Source organism: Melospiza melodia, chromosome 1 (genome assembly GCF_035770615.1).
Source record: "Melospiza melodia melodia isolate bMelMel2 chromosome 1, bMelMel2.pri, whole genome shotgun sequence".
In the NCBI taxonomy this organism is placed as follows: domain Eukaryota; kingdom Metazoa; phylum Chordata; class Aves; order Passeriformes; family Passerellidae; genus Melospiza; species Melospiza melodia.
This window is the reverse complement of record NC_086194.1, coordinates 85,324,536-85,343,550: the sequence shown is the minus strand read 5'-3', so window position 1 is coordinate 85,343,550 and position 19,015 is coordinate 85,324,536. Positions and strand designations below refer to the sequence as shown.

General features: G+C 44.8%; 1 protein-coding gene across 2 annotated transcripts in view; it reads left to right on the top strand.

The window, feature by feature from the left end:
• ATXN1 (ataxin 1) overlaps window positions 1-19,015 on the top strand; it is a 342,349-nt gene that overhangs the window by 16,253 nt on the left and 307,081 nt on the right. The gene's annotated exons all lie outside the window — the stretch shown is intronic.

Below are 19,015 nucleotides of genomic sequence, written 5' to 3'. Positions count from 1 at the left end.
TCTGTTGTGAAGTGATGCTAGAGCTCCTTTGGTGGGACAGGTCAGCTCTGCTCCTGGAAAAGTGAAGTTCCAAGAGAGCACCACCCAGGCTGATGGACAGCCCTGAAGCCTGGATGAGCTGGTGTCCTTGCTTGTCCTGACTGCAGTTTGGGCTTCATGGAAGGACTCGGGGGAAATGCCGTTGTTTGGAATCTACATGTCTGGCATGCAGTCAAGCCAATCTTCCTTTGTAACTTTCCTACACCAGGGGTGAAGGAGATTTGTGAAGTTAATTAGACTCCAGATTTGAACATTCCTCCTGGGTGCTAGAAACTGGCATTCTCCTTTCAGCTTATATGCATATAAAGCTGCTTGTTACACATTGGACTTGGGATGCTCCTGGAATGAGAAATGGAGTGTATGACATATCTATCTGCTTTCCAGGGACTGCCTTGTCAGAATCTGTGATTCAGCTCTTTGCCTTATGGATTAACTGGGAGAATTCATGTACTTTTAAAATTTCTTTTAAAACATTTTGCTGAGATGAAGTCTGTGCAGTTAATTAGAGCTCTGCCACTGTTCACAGAATGCTGGCTGTGCTGAGCAAAGCTCTTCAAACACCTTTTTCCTGAATTTGAACAGGCAAAGCACCGGGCTCTCATCCTTTCTTGGCAGGCAGAAATGGTGAGGTAAGGAGCTACTAGTTCCTGGTGGCATTTCTGTGCTGCTGGGAGACTGGCTGTGCAGTGAGGTGGAGCCAGCACTCCTCATCTCCTGTGTCTGGCAAAGCATGGGACAGAGAGTGGCTTTGCTTTGCCAAATGCAGTCTGTCCTTCCTGGGAGCCACACATCAGAGATGTCCTTTTGGCACAGTGGTCAAATACTGTTTTAGCAGATGTTTAATGCAAAATTGTCAGAGCTTCTAGGGAAGCTTGCCACAGTTTTGCTTCTCTGCTCAATAGCAAATTTCTTCAGGCTCGCAGACTGGTTCATAGTCCTGTTTCCATATTTGAACCCTTTGTGATCACTTTTTCCATCCCTTGATTCAATGTGTCCTTACCCTTTGCCCAGGGAACGTCTCTTCAGCTTCTGCCCTCTTCTGAGTGAGCAGCTTTCGTGCTTTGCCTATCCTTGCCCAGAGCCAGTTCTGTTCAGAAATAGATTGATTCCATTTTTCCATCTAAATGTGGAATGGTCCAGATTTGTATGTGAGAGCTGAGATCAAAAACTTGTTGTTTGCTTCTACTTAAACAAAATATGTTTTTTAAAAAAAATAATCTGAAGATGTTCCAAAATTTCTCCTGAAACATTTTTCACTTTCTTCTATTTCAAAAAAGATTAGCAGAAACATGGAACTGCTTTGGCAGTTGTGGAAATAAAATTAAAAAAACATGAGTTTAAATGCAACTGCTCAAGCCTGTGGGGCGGAGGCCGAAGAGTGTTTACTAGAAACACACTTGCTGTGTGGCTGGGACAGCTTTCTGTTTGGGGAAATATTGCAAATCTATTCCCTTTACATATGGACAAGTGGTGATATATCAGTGTGCTGCATATTGTGCGTGCACCCCGAGTACAGAAATGCCTTGTTCTCAGGAAGCTTCCATCTCTGGAGTGAAAGGCAGCAGCTATTTTTAGTGGTGTGCTGCAGCATTGCACAGGAGAGCACAGGATGATGCTGCTTCCCCAGCTCACTTCATGGATGACACTGCTGATTTATTGAGGACTGATGACAAACTAGTGCTACCAGAGGAGCACAGACACAGCTTCATGCTTTTTTAAAAGAAGTCAGCAAGGGTTGTACTGGGGAGCAGTCTAAAACCAAACAACAAAAATTCTTTCATTGGCGAAGAGCTCATAAAGCTATGCCATGAAACTGTAAATGCTTGAAATTCCAGCTTTAGAAATAAACATTACAATGCAAAGCCTGGGCTGTTTCTGTCAGGTGCCCAGAAGAGTGGGCACTGAGATGTAGTAGCTGGTAGTCAGAATGGAAGATGTCCCCTGTGTAGAGACAGCAAAAGACTTGCATCTTTACTCCTGCTCAGACCCCGTTCCTGAAGATGTAACAGACTCTGACCAGGAACTGCCCTCTCTCTGTGCACAAGATGCTATTCCTATGTATTCCTAAGCACTAGCAGCAATCCCACGCTTTTCTGACACGTGTGATCAATTGGAGATTAAATCCTAATGTGAAACCTTACAACTAAAGGTTGCAGTGAGCTTTCACAGGCTTGTCAGGTTGCTGGAGTTCCAAAGTCAGTATTTTGCTTGGGTGCTGGCACCAGGACCATCACATTTACTCTTCTGTTGACAGCTGCTCTGCTGATTTCCCTCTACAAATGGCTTTGGGTTTTGCAAGTGTAACGGGTGAAGAGCCACGTGAGTGCAACAGAACAGTTTGTTTCTGCAGTAAGTGGAAAAAGCAAAATGCAAACACACAGTAGAAATCTTGCCTCCTGTATTTCAATTGCTCATTTTTTTAGGAAAATTGTGTGGCTGATGTTTGTTGGAATTTTTATGCCTTTTCGTAGTGTGCATTTGTGTATTTCTTCTCTCCAGACTCGCTTCATTATTGCAAAAAAGAAGTTAGTGTGCCTAAGAAAATGCTGTTGTTGAGGACGATAATGTGGAATTTGGTGAGTTAGTTACTAAAGAATATTATTTCAGCAGTTATCAGAGAATAGATATGTAAAGTGTAAAACTGTTTAAACTTGGCGAGAGCATCCAATATCTGCATTTTCCTGATTAGAGCTGCTAGAGATATTGTAAAAGTAAAGCATAATTGCAGCTTACTCTGTTTATCTGGGTTTTTAGTTTTTTTTCAAAACTGAAATATATACAGAAAAACATTTGGAAATTAAGGATTTCAATGCAGTTTGAAGACCTGTGAAGAATCAGTCTTTAAGAATTTTATAAAAGCTTTGCTGGGAATGTTTTAGCAATTTATACAGGTGCATTTATAACAATGCATAGTGGGAGTAGAAATTATATTTTGTTGTGCATTTGTGAGCAAGACTTTTCAGTTTTATTCACATTATGAAAATGAAAAATATCAATAAAGTCATTCAGTCATGTTTTGAACTCTGAAACTTGCATTTTTGCAGAGGAATATTGCAAATGGATTTCAGACCATTTGGAACTGTGATTTGGTTTGTATTACCTGTCACCACAGATCTTCAGTGCTGTACTTAGTTTAACACAGGGCCAAAAAATGGTACTACTAATGTTTCTCTTCAGAGTAAATGAAGTAATTGTTCAGCCTTTCGATATCCATGATAATTTCTCCTGTTGTGTAAAAGGGACTCCCATTGTGGCCATTTAAGGAGAGCATATAGCTTATTGATACCATGTCAGCTTCTCAAGGTGTTTCACACTCTGGCCTGTTCTAGAACTGACTGTTAGCTGATGTGCACTCTGGAAAAAATATCTTTAGATGCCAAAACCAGTTCTCAGGTGAGAGCCTCACAGCCAAAAAGAAGTAAAAAGTGCCCTCTGGCCTTCCACCATCAATTGCCTCCCCTATCCCCATGCTTTTCTTCTAAGATATATTGACTTATATTTAGCTTCCTCTGAAGAGAATTTCAAGCTTTTAATGCAGTTTGTCATTTTATGCAAACCTTTACAACACAGTTTGCCCTTATTTAGCAGGTGTCCATGCTGGGTGGTGAGACACTAAGCACTGTGTCCTTCATAAACTTTATGACAGCCTGTAAAATAGTGCTAAAATAAATTTCAAAGTGTGGCCTTAGTAGTTTTCTTCAAGAGCTCTGACAGGTAAGAACTGGCAGGGTTTGCTGTAATCTTTTATAGCCTTATATTCTTGCATACAGCCTTATATTTCTGTCATAAGCTGCCTGTGAAGACTACATAAAAGAGCAGTATTTTTCCACTCCTATTACAGGAGCAGTAACCTCTGGTTGAAAGCAAGGTGGAGAAGGAACAGGGTGCGATTTGGATATACCATGGCTAAATTCAGCAGTGCCTGTTTAAGGGATTTCTAAGTTTTTTATTGGGTCATTTTGGATGGGTATGAATTTTTTGGATTGTTTCTGTAGTAGTCGCTGTCTCCAAATGCTCGGCATAATTCTGCTTTGCTTACCTAAAGTGGAGTCTTGCTTCTGAAGTCTGTGGAGTTGTTGCAATATAAGCCTGGCCTGAATCTGGACTCTGTATTGGCATACTTAATGGAAAATATCTCAGGGCCTAAATAACTAAGCTGTAAAGATTTTCCTTCTTTCTTTCCTAACCCTAATTTAAAAAAAAAAAAAAAAAAAAAAAAAAAAAAAGGAAAGAGGGAAAGTAAGACATTGGTACAGTTTTGCTGTATTTTATTTACATGGATATTCTGGTGTCCAAGCTGCTGTTTCATGTGATGAAGGGACCTCTCTTGTGTGGCTGTAGAAGTGGCTGCCAGGGGTGCAGACCTTCTGGCACAGGTGATACAAGCCAGATGAATCTGCAGCTTCAACTCCAGCTCAGCCACAGAACTCAAATGAAGTCCATGTGTGTAGCCACCAGTTTGTCATGGCACAGCCTTTGCAGAAGGACTGTGTTCTCTCTAAGGGGGCCCCAGCCCAATTGTAGGGGTCCTCTTGCTCAGCCTTTGGGACCAAATGATCATCAACATCAGCCTTAAGACAGGCTTTGGATGTTTTACTGAAGGAGTTGGTTTTGATGTTGTTGGTTTGTTTGGGTTTCGGTGGTGTGCTGTTTTGTTTGGCTGGTTTTTTAAATTAGGAAATCAAACCAGGTTGGCCTTGTGAATCTGTCCTGCCTTAGTCAGGTCAACACATTAGACTTGGAATGGCACTAAGGTTCTGGACTGCTTGCAAGTAGTCTGCATCAAGTAGAAGGTGTTTTCCAGAAGCACTGGCTCTCCCATGACCCAATCAAACTCTGCTTTTCTTGCAGAGTAGCCACAGTATAGCTTTGAGGGCTGGTTCCTGTAAAACTGTCAGACTCAGCTGAGCTTAGCATAATGCAAACTTTTGTCTGCATTCCTGTTCCCTGACCCGAGTCTGCCCTGCAATGACTGTATCTAGGGCTAGGAGAAGAGCTGGGCTTGTCCTTTAGTGCATTCATTCTTGGAATACTCCTGTAGCTATTCCAGGGTACTGCTGAATCTCTAGTACGGGCTGGGCAGCTGATCACCGGACACCTGTGAGAGAGGTCTCAAGTCAAAGTCTCAAGCCAAAGACAGGCCCCTAGGTGTGGGGATGGCCTTCCTCTCTTTGACAGTCCCCACTGTTCTTGCCAAAGCTGCCAGTGGCAAGCTGTGAGTTAAAAATGCTCACTTTTGGAAAGCCCCACTCGCAGCCCTGCTGAGCAGCAGTTCAAAGATTGTTTTCGTGCTTAGCATGTTTCACTCTTGCCTCTTCAGAGATCATGTTAATATTATCAGCTCTCATCAAACATTAATCTGTACATCATTTGCCAATTGAAGCATGAGTAGGTTGCACAGATTTATTCAGCAAGCAGCAATTGCTGCTGAGACTCTGGTCTAGTTGTTAACAGCTGGCTGTTTGGGTTGTGTTTTTGTTAAGTGGAGAGCCTATTTATAGGCAGCACAACACATGCACATCCTTGTCTGTGCTACTGCAGATCCTGGGTAATCTCCTCTGGTACAAAAGCCTAGTCTACCAGCTAAGCATAATGTGTACTAAAGTCAGCGTGGGAGAGTTAGAGGTGTTAGGTTTTGTTGGGTTTTTTCCTCTTTCTATCACTATCTTGAGGCTTTGGAGCAGACCATAGCACAGGGACAGGCTGCTTGCCTGAAAACTGGGGGCAAGTGTTTCCCAGGATACATAGGAAGCAATATATGGTGGTGGTGTCTGACACAAAATGTCATTAAAATATCCTTGTGGCAAAGGATTTCATTTTAAACAAGGAATTTAATATGTGTGTGTATCACACCCCATTCTTTACCCAGAGAAGGCAAAGGTAACTTTTGTTTGCTTCCAGAAAATTAAATGACAGGCTATCTGTGGTGACAGTAGCCTGGGAGCTGTGTCGTTCCTTTTCAAGGGCTGGAGGAGAGGGCTTTGGCTAACACCCAGCAGAGGAAAACCTATCTGTGTCTGCACCCTGACACCATCAGTGAGATGGGGAGTGTGGCCTGGTGCCCCTGAGCACCCAGGAGTTTGTCTGTGGCACTCTGCTTGCTATTCAGAGGTGCTGCTTGCCTCAGTCACTCTTTGTGCTGCAAATGAAACACTGTGATTCTAGCAGAGCACACAATGAACTGCTAATTACAAAACTGAAAACAAAGTTAAAGGGAAAAATGTGCACAGCATAATTTCACATCATGCTAAACAGTTTTTTTTTTCCCTTGGTTGCTTTAGTCACCCTACTATGAGGTGTTATGACAAACTGGGTTTGTCCCTGCCACACACTTGCTTCTTTCAGAGTTCACAAATGTCTGAGCTGCTTTCCTCTCCATTTGTTCAACAAGGATTTCCCATTATCTTGCACATCTCTACTGCTTTTGTCTTTCTGCAGTGTTCTCTTCCAAACTATACTTGCTTGCTTTGTATGTAGGAAGTAGTATTTTAATTCCATCACAGCGCAGTTCTGTGTTCTGGAGAACACAGAACAACCTGGTCTGTCTGTGCCTTCCTTCTCTCCCAGTCCCTTGTCACAAGAGTTTGGAAATAGTTTCAATAGGTGCCTGTAAAACAGGAGAATGAAGAATTCTGCAGGGCACTGGAATAAGCACAGGCTGGACTGCAGTTAGTGATGAGTGTGCACTCCAGTCTGCTCACTTGCTTCTCAGAGCATGGTCCTTGAGTGTGACCGAAGGATCTGACTCCATGTTTCAGAAGGGTTTATTTATTATTTTATTATATATATTACATTAAAACTATGCTAAAAGAATAAAAGAAAAGATTTCATCAGAAGGCTAGGCTAAGAATAGAAAAGAAAGAATGATAACAAAGGCTCTGTCTCGGACTCTCTGTCTGAACCAGCTGAGCTGTGATTGGCCATTAATTATAAACATCTAAGATGGGCCAATCAAAGATCCACCTGTTGCAGTCCACAACAGCAGACAATCAATGTTTAGCTTCTCAGGAGGAAAAATCCTAAGGAAAGGATTTTTCATGAAAAGATGTCTATGACACTTGAGTGAGCAGCCTCAGAGATATGTATGAACTTTTAAATCATTTCAGTCACCTCCCTGTTTACACCCCTCCTCAGGGGGAGGTGCTTCAGTAAGTACTACACACATCTGTCTGCAGTTCAGATTCAGGCACACAGGCATAAATACTGCTGCACTAATTGAATATATCTGAGTAGCATGCATGACATGCCAAGGATTTGCTTACAGGCATACAGGAATGCACTGGCGGTGCGTTCTACCCTGCCTGGCAATCCACTCCTAGCCAAGGATGCAAATGGATAGGCTCCAGTGCTTTCTGCAAGGCACTGTGCCAGCATGATACAGATGATGGGGAAGAGCTGAACAGATACTTAACATCTCTGTGTATATCTTCCCCATTCTGTCACAAGAGTACCTCATAGAAATAAATAAAAGGGATGCTGTTAAGTCATGCCAGTCAAAAAAAGTCTGAAGATAGACTCTGGCTGCCTGCCCGGTTGCGCTAGGTTTTCTAGGCTCTGAAGCGTGTGCTTGTGTCTGAGAAAGTATTTAACCATGATCCACGGAGTTCTGGAGAGCTGGGATGATTTCTGAAGGTGATGCTAAATGTAAATAAGAGAAGAAAGACTCTTGTAATGGGACTTCAATCTACTCCGCAGGAATCAGCACCTCTGTTATAAAATGCTGAGGTCTCTAAGCAGTAAGAAGTTGACAACTATTTTCTAGGTTATGGAAAACTTCAGGAATGCTCTAGGGCACTTGATGCCAAGACAGCTCTGCCATTTCTCTGTCACACTGACATTGGTGGGACTTCAGTCAGTAAATCTGTGAGATCCCACTACCAGTTAGACTTAAGTTTGGTGTTTGGGTTTTTCTTGGGGGGTGTATGTGTTCCTTTCTCTCCATATAGTGCTAGTAACAGGTCATTATTTTTTCAGTTAAGTGACTTCCTGTGGCTGGGATTTGGAAATCAGAACTTTTTGTATTGCTTTATTCTGCTGTCCTTGAATCTCTTTTAGGAAGAGATTAGAGGTAGTTCAGAGACACCAGAGTAATTGGAGGGCAGACGTTCTGTGAGGTTTGTGCTTGTTTAAACAGTAAATTAAATTGCAGGGAAGCTGTGCTCACTCACGGATATGATGATTATGATGCTAAAATAGTACTGGTAGGCCCACGCCTCCAGCCCCATGGGAGTCCTTAATGGAAAACAAGGAGCTGTAACATCGCTGACCCTGTACGATGTGACCTTGGCGTGTGTGGGGGAAGCACCAACCTGCTGAAACCACTCCAGCATGGAGGGCTTCGGTGAAGAAGGTCAATGGGGCTAACTTTTGCTGAGGAGAAAGCACAGGCAAGTGTGGCAATGTTTCTAGAGCAGAAGCAAGCACCTGACAGCTTTCAAATGTGTGTAACTTTTAAATGAAAATGAGAAACGAGCCCAAACTGAATTTCAATTATCATGAGATATAAATTAAAAACAGAGTTGAAGTTTCAGATTAAGTTCATTTTCTACTACATAGTTTTGACTTTGCTACATGAGCTTTCCTTGTGTTTTGATATTGTCAAAATCACTTTACAGCAACAGGTCCCAATAGATTATAGTGACACCTTGTAGTGTTTTGGTTTGTTAAATTAAAGGTTTACAGCAGCCAGGCTATGGTTTGAAAATCATGCTTTCACGAGTCTGGGAGCAGAGAGGAGGAACTGGGCTGTTGGTTCCCAATGGAAAAGGATGGGCATGGGGGGTTTGTGGTGTGTCTTGTCACGATCCGTGCCAGCCTGTGCCTGGGAGCGGCAGCAGCAGCTCAGGACAGCGCAAATCCCACTGAGGCTACAGCCGCAGCCCCAAAAACAAATGAATTCCCCCTTTCTGGGTGGGAGCTGAAGCCATCCCAGGTTTGCCTCTATGTGTTCCTACACAACATCTTCCCCTTGTCTGCTCCTCTGACCTCACAGCCCGTTCTGCTTCGCTTCCCTTCTGACCACCCCTGCTCGCCTTCGTCGGGGTTTGGACTCAGCAGAGAGCCGGTTCTAAGGTCAGCTGTGTCTTCTCCTTCCCCTCTGCCGTGCTTTTGGGAGAGGCCAATTCACGGGCTCGCTTGCTCCTTCACCACCACCTCCCCCTCGGCAGGGCTCGCCCTCGGGCCGCGCCGGCTGCGTGCGGCTGCGGGCGGTGCGGGCTGGTCAGTGCTGGGCGTCACTGCGGCCTCCCCGCCTCAGCCGCTCCAGCCCCGCTCGCGCGCCCGCGGGTCCCCCGCCGTGGCCGTTGGGCGCTGTCCGGTGCCACCGCGGCCACTGCGCTTGCGCCAACAGCGCGCGGCCTGTCCCGCGCTCTGTTGCGTGCTTGGGTCTCGCGCCGGTGCGCGTGCCTTGTCGCGCGCCCGTGCCTCGCGTCCTGTCGCAGGCTATATCTCGCGCCAGTGCACGTGCCTTGTCGCGTGCCAAGGTCTCGAGCCTCGTGGCGAGCTCGGATCTCGCGCCCTGTCGCGTGCCAGCGTCTCGCGCAGGTGCGCGTGCCTTGTCGCGTGCACGGGCCTCGTGCCCTGTCACGTGGTATCTCTCGCGCAAATGCGCGTGCCCTGTCGCGCGGCCGACTTTCGCGTGCTATGTCTCGCGCAGGTGCACGCGCGTCGCCGCGTGCCAGCGGCTCGCGCAGGTGCGCGTGCCCAGGTCGCGTGCCTTGTCGCGAGCCCGGATCGCGCGCCCTGTCTCGCGCAGGTACACGTGCAAATGCACGTGCACTGTCGCGTGGTACTTCTCGAGCAAGTGCGCATGCCCTGTCGCGTGGGCGAAGCTCGCGGCCTGTCGCGCGGTCGGATCTCGTGGCTGGTCTCGTGCCTTGTCGCGTGCCCGGTCTCGTGCCGGTGCTCGTGCCTTGTCGCGCGCCGGGTCTCGCGGCCGGTCGCGTGCCGTTCCACACAGCGGGTCTCGCGCGCGATCCTGCCGGTGCCGGACGCGGCCGCCAGGGGGCGCGCAGCTCCCGCCGCCCACCCAGAGCTGCCCCGCAGGCCGCGGCTGTGAGGGCAGCCGGCACAGCAGCGGGCACTTGCAGTGCAGTGTCCTGCCAGTAATCCTAGATGAAGTATAATCGCCCCCGCCCCCCCCCCGCCTTTTTGTAGGTATTTTTAGCTATTTTAACCCTTTCCCTACGCTCTTGGCACGGTAGCGGGGAGCAGCGCCCAGTGTGCTGTCCCCTGTTCGTCGGTGGCCCCGAGGCTGCTCGCTGGGATCCGGCGGTGCGCGGCCGCTCGGGCCGGGGGCACGGGGACAAGCACCGGCGCGAGCGGAACGGGCGGGCTCCGGCGGGCGCGCGCGCTGCCCGTGCTGCGGGGGGGCGTGAGGGGCCGGGCGGTCACCGCCGGCCTGACCCCTGCGAGATGCGGAGCGCGGCTGAAGTGCAGTGCCTTGCAGGAGGTCAGCCTGCACGTCGCCAGCCTTTAGGCAGCGCTTAAACTCTCTTGACAGATGAGTTTCTAACTGAAGCCCCTCCAGCGAGGAGTTTACCACGATCCCCTGGGTTCATTTGTGTAATTACACCTAGAGCTGGAAAGGCTCTCCTCATAATACTTAACTCAATCCTCTCTACTGAAAATTGTGTTCATGGTAATATGTGTAAAAAGGGTCATATGCAATCGTTTAGTGTCTAAAAGCCCAACTTTTTACACTTTGGAAACCTATTACCGTCTCTCATTTCTTCTTTCTTTGACTAAACAAAAAAGTACTTTAACGCTTTCTCTTCATTAATGTTTTCCCAACCCTTTCAGCCTTTCTGGCCCTCTCTGTATTCTCTCCCATTTAATCACGCGTTCCACAGTTTGCCATTCTGAAGTGAATGCAAATATCACGTAGTTGCCAACATAATATGCAGCGATCACATTTACTCCTGAGTGCCTGCAGCATGGACTTAGGAAATCTCTGGGAGCATTTCTACATTTATTGTTGTGTAGGTTTTTTTTTTTTTTTTTCCCAGGCTGGAATCCTTACAGCGGTGTTTTGTGTTGGAGGAAAAAACAGCTGAGCTTTTATTCCTAGATAAAGCCTCTTCCTCAATCACCTGATTTCAAGTAATTATCAAGTGACTTAATAGTAACGCTACTACTACTTGATAGTATTCTACTACTTATCTATTAATTTAAGTGAATCTCTGTCCTTCATGTGCCATGAAGCATTGCTTAGGGCTTGGACACAGTTGTTCAGTTCAGTTAGTCTCTAGCATGTTAGAAAGGAAATTCTGGATTTTTTTTTTTTTTTTTCTGCATTAATAACAGTTTCAGCAGGATTTCTCACAGCAAAGGTTATAACATCACATAACTTTGATATGCTCCTTTGGAATTCACTTTGCAGGTAAGCAGTGTGAGCCTCAGGTCCCAGTGAGTTGCTCCTGCTTGTTCCCCCCGTGTCCAGACTGAGGATTCAGAATGCCTCTTGGGGATCCTTCAGTCGATTCCATGGATCATGTCTCTCACAAAGCAGAAGCATCCATGTGTTGGGAGGGCAGCTAAATTCCCTCACTCAGGATCAGTGGATATGAAGTTGGTGTGTCTGCCTTGAAGGTCCAGCTTGTCTTGCACAGGGGTATGGTGAGGTTGTTAATTGGGTTAATTGGGACTTTAGGGTGCTCTGACAAGTGACTTGTGCTCTTTTGGGGCAGAACAAGCAGTCTGTGTAAATCTAAGTGCTGAGAAGGGGAGGGGACAGCTACCAATGATCCCTCACATGTTGGCTCCTGCTGCTCTTGGCTGCCCTACTCGTTCTCTCTGGGAGGTGGCCCTTGTTTGCCTGCTGGGCTGCCTCTTCAACCTCCCGGGCTGGGTTAAGCGTTTCCAGGGGGCAGTTAAAGATGTGCTCTATGGTCTGTGCCCTGAGAGCACAGTGGGAATTTCCCCCAGTGCTGTGGCTGGGAGAGCTCTGCAGCAGGTGCAGCACAAAGCACTGCCACAATCGGCCACGTGTTGCCTCCACGTGCGTGAAAGGGCTCACACAGGAGCACGCACACAGCCCATGACCGTGCTTCCACTCTGGGTGCCCTGCTGGTATTTTGTGCTGCTTTGGCCACCTCTGCCATCCCTCTGCCATGGGGCCTGGGCTGGCAGCATCCCTGCTCACTCTGTGCTCTGTCCAGGATCTCTTTGGATGGCTGCTGACTCCTGTACAGAGCTAAGGCACTTGCCCTAAAGCACGTCGGAAGTGTCTCCCACTTTCTGGGAGTTTTGTTTAGTGTGTCCTTTTGATACGTGCCAAGCTCTGCCTTGGTGTTTGTAGCCTCCCAGATTTTTGGTTGGGTTTTTTTTCCCTGTGGCATGTTGCTGTGTAACCCAGCAGGCACAACACTTCATCTTCTTTCTCTGCAGCCTAAAAAAGTCTCTCTTCTTTACAGACATTGAGAGCAGCGACACATCTGCCTGCTATATTCTGTCACTATCATACCTTGTGCTTTGCTTTGGGTTTCAGTATCCTCTTTTAGCAAGCATAGATGCTGCAATGGGAAAACGGCTTGTTACTATGCTTGGATTTTATTCTGACACTGCAGCTGGTTGGTTTCATTATTTTTTTTACTTAAGGAAAGTGCTGGAACTTACCCTTAAAGATGCTGCTTCAAAGTGACAATCCTGTGCAGGGGAAGAGTTGGGATGAAAGAATAAAAAGGAATGGATACTGGATAATTCCCAAAGAGAATTGTTTCCTGATAATGTCAGGCTCACTTTTTACCTGAATGTGTTCCTCAACCACAACACTGTAGTAAGTAATCAAGAGGGATAAGAAAGATAAAAATGTGTATATATGGGGGGAGGGAGGGAGCTAGGGTGGTGGTTTCCTGTTAGCTCTCTGAAGCATAAACTCTAAAACTCAGTTCATTCAAATTCATGGAAATCTGCAAACCACATTGGGTCATAGAATGGTTTGTGTTGGAAGGGGACCCTAAAGATCCTCTCATTCCAGCCCTGCTACTGTGGACAGGGACACCTCTCTCACTAGACCAGGCTACTCAAAGCCTCATCCAGCTTGGCCTTGAACACTGCCAGGGATGGGGCACCCACAGATTCTCTGGGCAATCTGTTCCACTGCCTCACCACCCTCACAGTAAAGAATTACATGATTAAGTAAAGATATGAAACCTTGTACAGTTACTAAGTTAACTAATTATATAAAGTATGATGCTGAAAATAATACAGCATGAGTAGAGCAACAAAATGTCTTTGAGTTGTTTCAGAGAAAATCCTCAACTTTACCAATCCTGTACAAATTCTTGGTGTACATAAGTAACAGCTTAGAATGCTTTCCAAATAGTTGAATGAACTATGTAGTATGTTTTATTTTCCCAAGTGGGCAACTTTCCCTTCTGATCTGTGCAAAAGATTCCATGAACCCAGTAACAGAATCAAGTACCTTACATGATCTCCTAGTTTGGCATGACAGTGAAACACAGAGTGTTTTCTGCTTGTTTCACGACAGAATGCACTTGAAGCACAGAGCTACTTAGTGAATGACAGACTGAAAGATGACTACTGAAGAGAAATTATGTGTGTGTATGTCGATGTACAGTGCTAATTTTGAGATTAGGGTGCTGGGTTGTGATGATGAACAGTTGTTGGCTGCGGTCGCATGTGCTCAGCTTGTGATTTTTGCACAAAAATATGGACAGCATGAAACGTACCTGTTGTCACTTATTTTTTGAAAGGTGATGTCTAATTAACAAACTTAATTATTTTGTGTCTGTTGAAAGCAACAATAAGGCTTCCAATGTATTGCCTTTGGGGTTTTTTCAGTACTCATTACAATCTTTCCTGGCATTCATCAGCACTTCTAAATTACTGGGAAGAGTGTAATTAATCATTCACTTCCTTATGTTTCCTGCTAGACAAACACAGATCATTGCAGGCAAGTTGAAGTAAGCCATTTCAGATTTTCAAAACATGCTGTGGCTAGTGGAAGTCTTGGGGAAAGCACTGCTTCAAACGTTCTATCAACAGATTACAGCACAAAAGGTAACTCAGTGCTTGACTGTAACAGCATTTGATGACAAACAGTTTATGAGGTGTCTTTGAGAAAGGATTTCTCTCTCACTAAGTCAGTAAAAATTTAAGGAAGAAGTTTATGGGATTTGTTTTCAGTCCAGCCTGAGTGCATCTCAAAACAACTTGAGAAAAGAGAGTTCAAGTGTTAGAAGCCCCAAATTCTGAGCCGAACCTTGTCAGCTGACACTTCTTTCATTGAGATTTATTTAGATTTGCTGTGTTAAATCAGAAGTCATATACATAAAAGTTCTATTTAGGCCAGAAAGGAAAGGTAAACCAAGCAGACAAGTTCAGACTACAAAGATCAGAGTTTTTATCTTTATTCTGCAAATATGGAACATTTGGAAAGCACTGTGTAAACGGAACTTACGCCAGGTTTTCTGAAATAGTTACCATCTGATTTGTCTGCATGATATTTACTTGGTAAAAATGCGTATTGCTCTGGTTTTGGAAGTGAGAGCTTACCCATGATCTGCAACCTGTAGAGACAGAAAGTATGTTCTTAAATGGTTTGTCAGCAAAGTTTAAATCTGCTGCAGTCCCTTCCCACCCAAGCTGCTTCACAAACTCCTCACTGGAATGAAAGCACTTGTGGCGCTCGGAGAGCAGCAGCCAAATGTGTGTAACGTGCTGCCCCATGAGGAGGGGAGGGAGCAAGCTGGCCAAGAACTGAGTACAAGTACGGAGCCCAATTTCTTCTGAAAGAATGAAACAATCCTTTTATGTCCTCGTAGGAAAGTAACAGCTTTCTGTTCTCCCTCTGTAGGCTCCTTTTCTAGAAAACTGTTCTTCAAAAGAGCGGAGTGCAGCAGCATGCTTCAGCCTCCAGGATTCACACCACTAGCTTCAGGAAGTATGACTGCTTTTGAGTTATTGCTTAGATGAATGATAATAAAAAAAGCTGACTAGCTTAAAAAAAAAAAAAAAAAAAGGACCTTGGAGCACTGTCACATAACTGCTGATAGCAATGATCATTATGTTTATCTTGCCATTTTTAACCTTGTTGTCAATTACCACATTTCATCCTAGATTCTGGTGTCTAAGAAATCCATGCTAAAATGAACATTTGTTTCAGCAAAGGCTTCCAACTGAATGCAAGCCACAAAGGGTTTCTTTTAAGTTGGATCAGAGTAGTTTTTTTTTTTCTCCTCCCTTCCTCTGAAGGAGAGAAGACAAGTTCTGGAAGCTTGGTTGCTGGTCTAAAACATTAATAGCATGAAGTTTCTGTGTTAAACGCTGTTTCAGAGCCATTGCTACTTAAGGGATTTAGTTGCTAAGACTAAGCAACTAAATGACCTGTGTTCCCAGTCAAACATAAGAATTGACCTTACCATGTATGGAATATATCAACAGCCTTGTTTTGTTTGTTTATTTTGTTTTTTTGTCTGATTAGCCTTACTGTATTAATGCTTATGATGCAATGTCTTTAGGTTGTGGAGGGGTAGAACCTGCCACGGTAATGAAGTAAAAGCAGTCAGATAAAGGAGAGTGTCTGTCCTTGCCTGCAGACTGTGGGAAGTGTTTGAGCCTGCTCCAGGCTGCAGTGCTTGGACTCAGCTTGTTGAAGGCACTTGGCCAGAGACGATCCCACACCTGCGCTGTGAAGGCCACAGAGGCTCTCCAGGGAATGATGGGACACGTCAGTGCCCTGTTTAGTCCTGTTGTAGCCCAAGTACCTTATCTTTCTTAACCTGCCCTTTAGAGTTTAATCTTGTTCCTTTATATATCTGGTAGTAGAGGAACCTGTAGTGTTTTAAGTACTGCAAGAGTGCTAGAAGTAGATCTGAGTGGATCTCCATATGAGGGAATTACAAGGAACAGGTTCTATGGGCTTTTAAAAAGGGAAAGGGAAAAAAGGGGGAATGTAATTACCATGCTGGCAACGATTCCAGTCCCTGGAGGAATGACTATTGCGTGAGGGCTGCCTATCAGACAAAGTGAGTTTGTAATCTGTTTGTAGTGGCAAATTCCACGCTTGGCTCATTATGATACCTCAGTCTGAGTTAATTATAGAGTTTGGGATTGGGGGTGAGGAGAAGGACAGGAATGAAAGCCTCTCTCAGAAAACTGAATTCAAAGGAATGCAGAGTACAGTTCAGTACCTTTTCTTGTGTTGATGCTTCAGCTGCTGAGAGTGCCCCACCCTTACACAGACAGTGCTGTCTCTGCAAGGTCCTTTTGTAAGAACCCCATGAAGCAGCCTTTCGTTGGGTGCTGCTCTGAGCTGCGTACACTTCAGGGCTGTAAACACTACCGAGATGTTCCAGCATTACTTATTTTCAGGTCACTCTCATATTGATGCTTTCCCTTGCATGTTTTCTGTTTGTGACCTATTTTTGATGCATTTCACATCTGCTTTAGCAGCTCTTTGACAACCAGAAAACAGGGCTGTTTACTGAGTTCACAGCTGCTGCTAATATCCGTGCAACTAGCCAGAACTGACTGTTTCCTTGCTTAGCTCATCCTGTTGAATGAACCTCTCAGCAGGGTTTGTTGCAAGTTTGTTTCAACTGGAATGCTATCAAAAGTTTCCACACATTTGTGAATTTCTCATACTTCAGCCTTCCTAGAAACCCAGAGACATATGCACCCTCACTAATTCCAGTAACTTTCTTCAGTTTCCCATGGCTTAACTGCATCAGTTTTTCACAGATATCGAAAACAGCCTGTTGTAAATGGGATGAAATTCCTGCTGTCATTAGTTAACACTAATGCATTTGAACCGAGTCTTTAAGGAAATAAGTCTTCTTGTCTAGTTTAAGGACCCTGTTACCTATCAGCTCACATTGCAGTGTTTTGTTATGGTAACTCAATTACCTTATTTTTCATGTTGCCTTTTTTTTTTTTTGTATACAGATGATGTTTGAAGAGGGGTGGGAATGTAAATTAATCCTGCAGCATTTCCTTGTATCACCTTCAGCAAGTGGCTTGCTCAGGGCACATCATCTTTCAATGAGGCCACATCCTGTAGGGCTGAATTCCTGCCTGTGCTGTCATCTGAGTGTCTGTGGGCGGTTTGCAGTTTGCTACTCTTGCAGTTCATGACACTATGGATTGGTTACTTTCAGGACACTTGTTCCCACCAAAGAAAGATATTATTGGACCTTTGTGGTGTAGGTGCAAGAAGTCACAGCTGTGTGGGGTCTGGGCAGTTTGGTTTTGTTGTTGTTTGGTTTGTGCTTAGGCATTGATTAATAGCACAATATGGCAGGCAGCCAGTGTGTGTGCTTCTGGAAGTGAATAGAAGTCCCAGTCTCCATGAAGAACTAAGCTGGTGACACACTTCTTCAGTTCCAGCTGTTTGAGCCCCTGCCTGAGTCTGCCCTTCCTGATTTTATAATGCTGTTCAGCGCTGTTATTGACCATCTCCCAAGTGCTCATTTTAAAAATAATTGTGTTTCCTAAGCCACATCGTGGATCTCAACTTTCAAGCCTTTCTATGTCCTTGTGAGGTAAACGTTACCAGGTTAGCTGTGATCTGAATTACAGATGTGGATACAGAGGCACAAAGGGTATAAAAGATCTGCCAAAGTCATTTCAGTGCATCAGAGACAAAATTAGGCAAAAAGATTTCTGACTCCCACCTGTGTCCTACTCTTCCAAAGCAATTTTCATGCTTCATTCAATTTTGGAACTTTTGCTGTCACGGTATCTCACCGGTAGCTTTCATTTCTTAATGGTTTTGAAGATTGATTTTCACCACTCCCACCCCTGGTTCATTTCCAGTTGTTAATGAAGTATATATTGAATTTTCTTTGGTCCATTGTGAAGCTCCTGGTGGTGACTCTCAAGTACTTTCTGATCCCTACCTACTGCTTCTTAGACAATGACAGAAAATGTGGTGACCAGCCTTTTCTCTCATTTTACCAGCTGCAGCCAACAGGAGATACCAGACCATTTGATTGGGCTCCTTGTATATGGGCTTAAATATTTAGTTGCTAAAAGACTTCAGTTTGCATTGCTCCACATCACATGACCAGTGTTGTGGGGTAGCTTAAAAATATTTATTGTGGTCATTAACTAAATTTGGAATGCTTTGTTTGTTTGTTTGTTTGTAGTGTTGTGTAATGACAAGGCGAGTACTCATCATAGGAAGCTCATGAACCAATTTTTGGTACCTAAAAATTGTTCTCTGCTGAAACCTAGATGCTCAGCAACCTTCTCTGAACCTCTGTTCCTTTCACCTGTCTCCGATACTCTGGGGAGTGAAATTTTGGTTTTCTGAGACATCTGCCTGTTTTGATTTGTTCTAAGGGGAGCCTGGATGAGTAGCTGATACCAAGTACTTAAATTTGATATGGCTAAATCTGTTCAAGCAAAAGCCCAGCACAGTTTAGGGCAAAATGTAACAGTAGTGGAATACATGGCTCGAGAATGGGCATTGTGCTGCTGAAAGTGGTCAGTGAAGTGGCTTCTGTTATTTTACACAAGTCTCAGCATTGCTTTGCTGTAGTGGGAAGTAGGAAGAACCAGAAATTAATCCAGTCGACACAGCTGTTTATAAAGGTCATGGTAAGTACACAGCTCATTGACTCAGATTCCTTGCCAAAACATCACCTCTTCTACATCTGTGAGTGTTCTCTAATCTTTCTACACCAAAACTCATCTTTGTTCCTTCAGTGTTTTTCTCCTCTCTGTGAATTCATTTAGCTGGAGAGATGGCAGATATTCATCAAGGCAGCTCTTCACTTCCTACCCAGGCAGTTCTGATGCTTAGCACCCTTCCATTTGGTCAGGAAAACTTCTTTATAGGGCTTTGCTGATGTATCATTTTCTAGCTGCAGTAGGACAGAGTATGGATTGGTAAGCTGACCCTGTGGACTTGGACCTCTATAGGCTCATTAGTCCCTCTGTTTTTGCTGGAGAGGACTCTGGAACACTGCAGGCAGAACAAATGCTAAAATACAGCAAACATCTTCCTCCA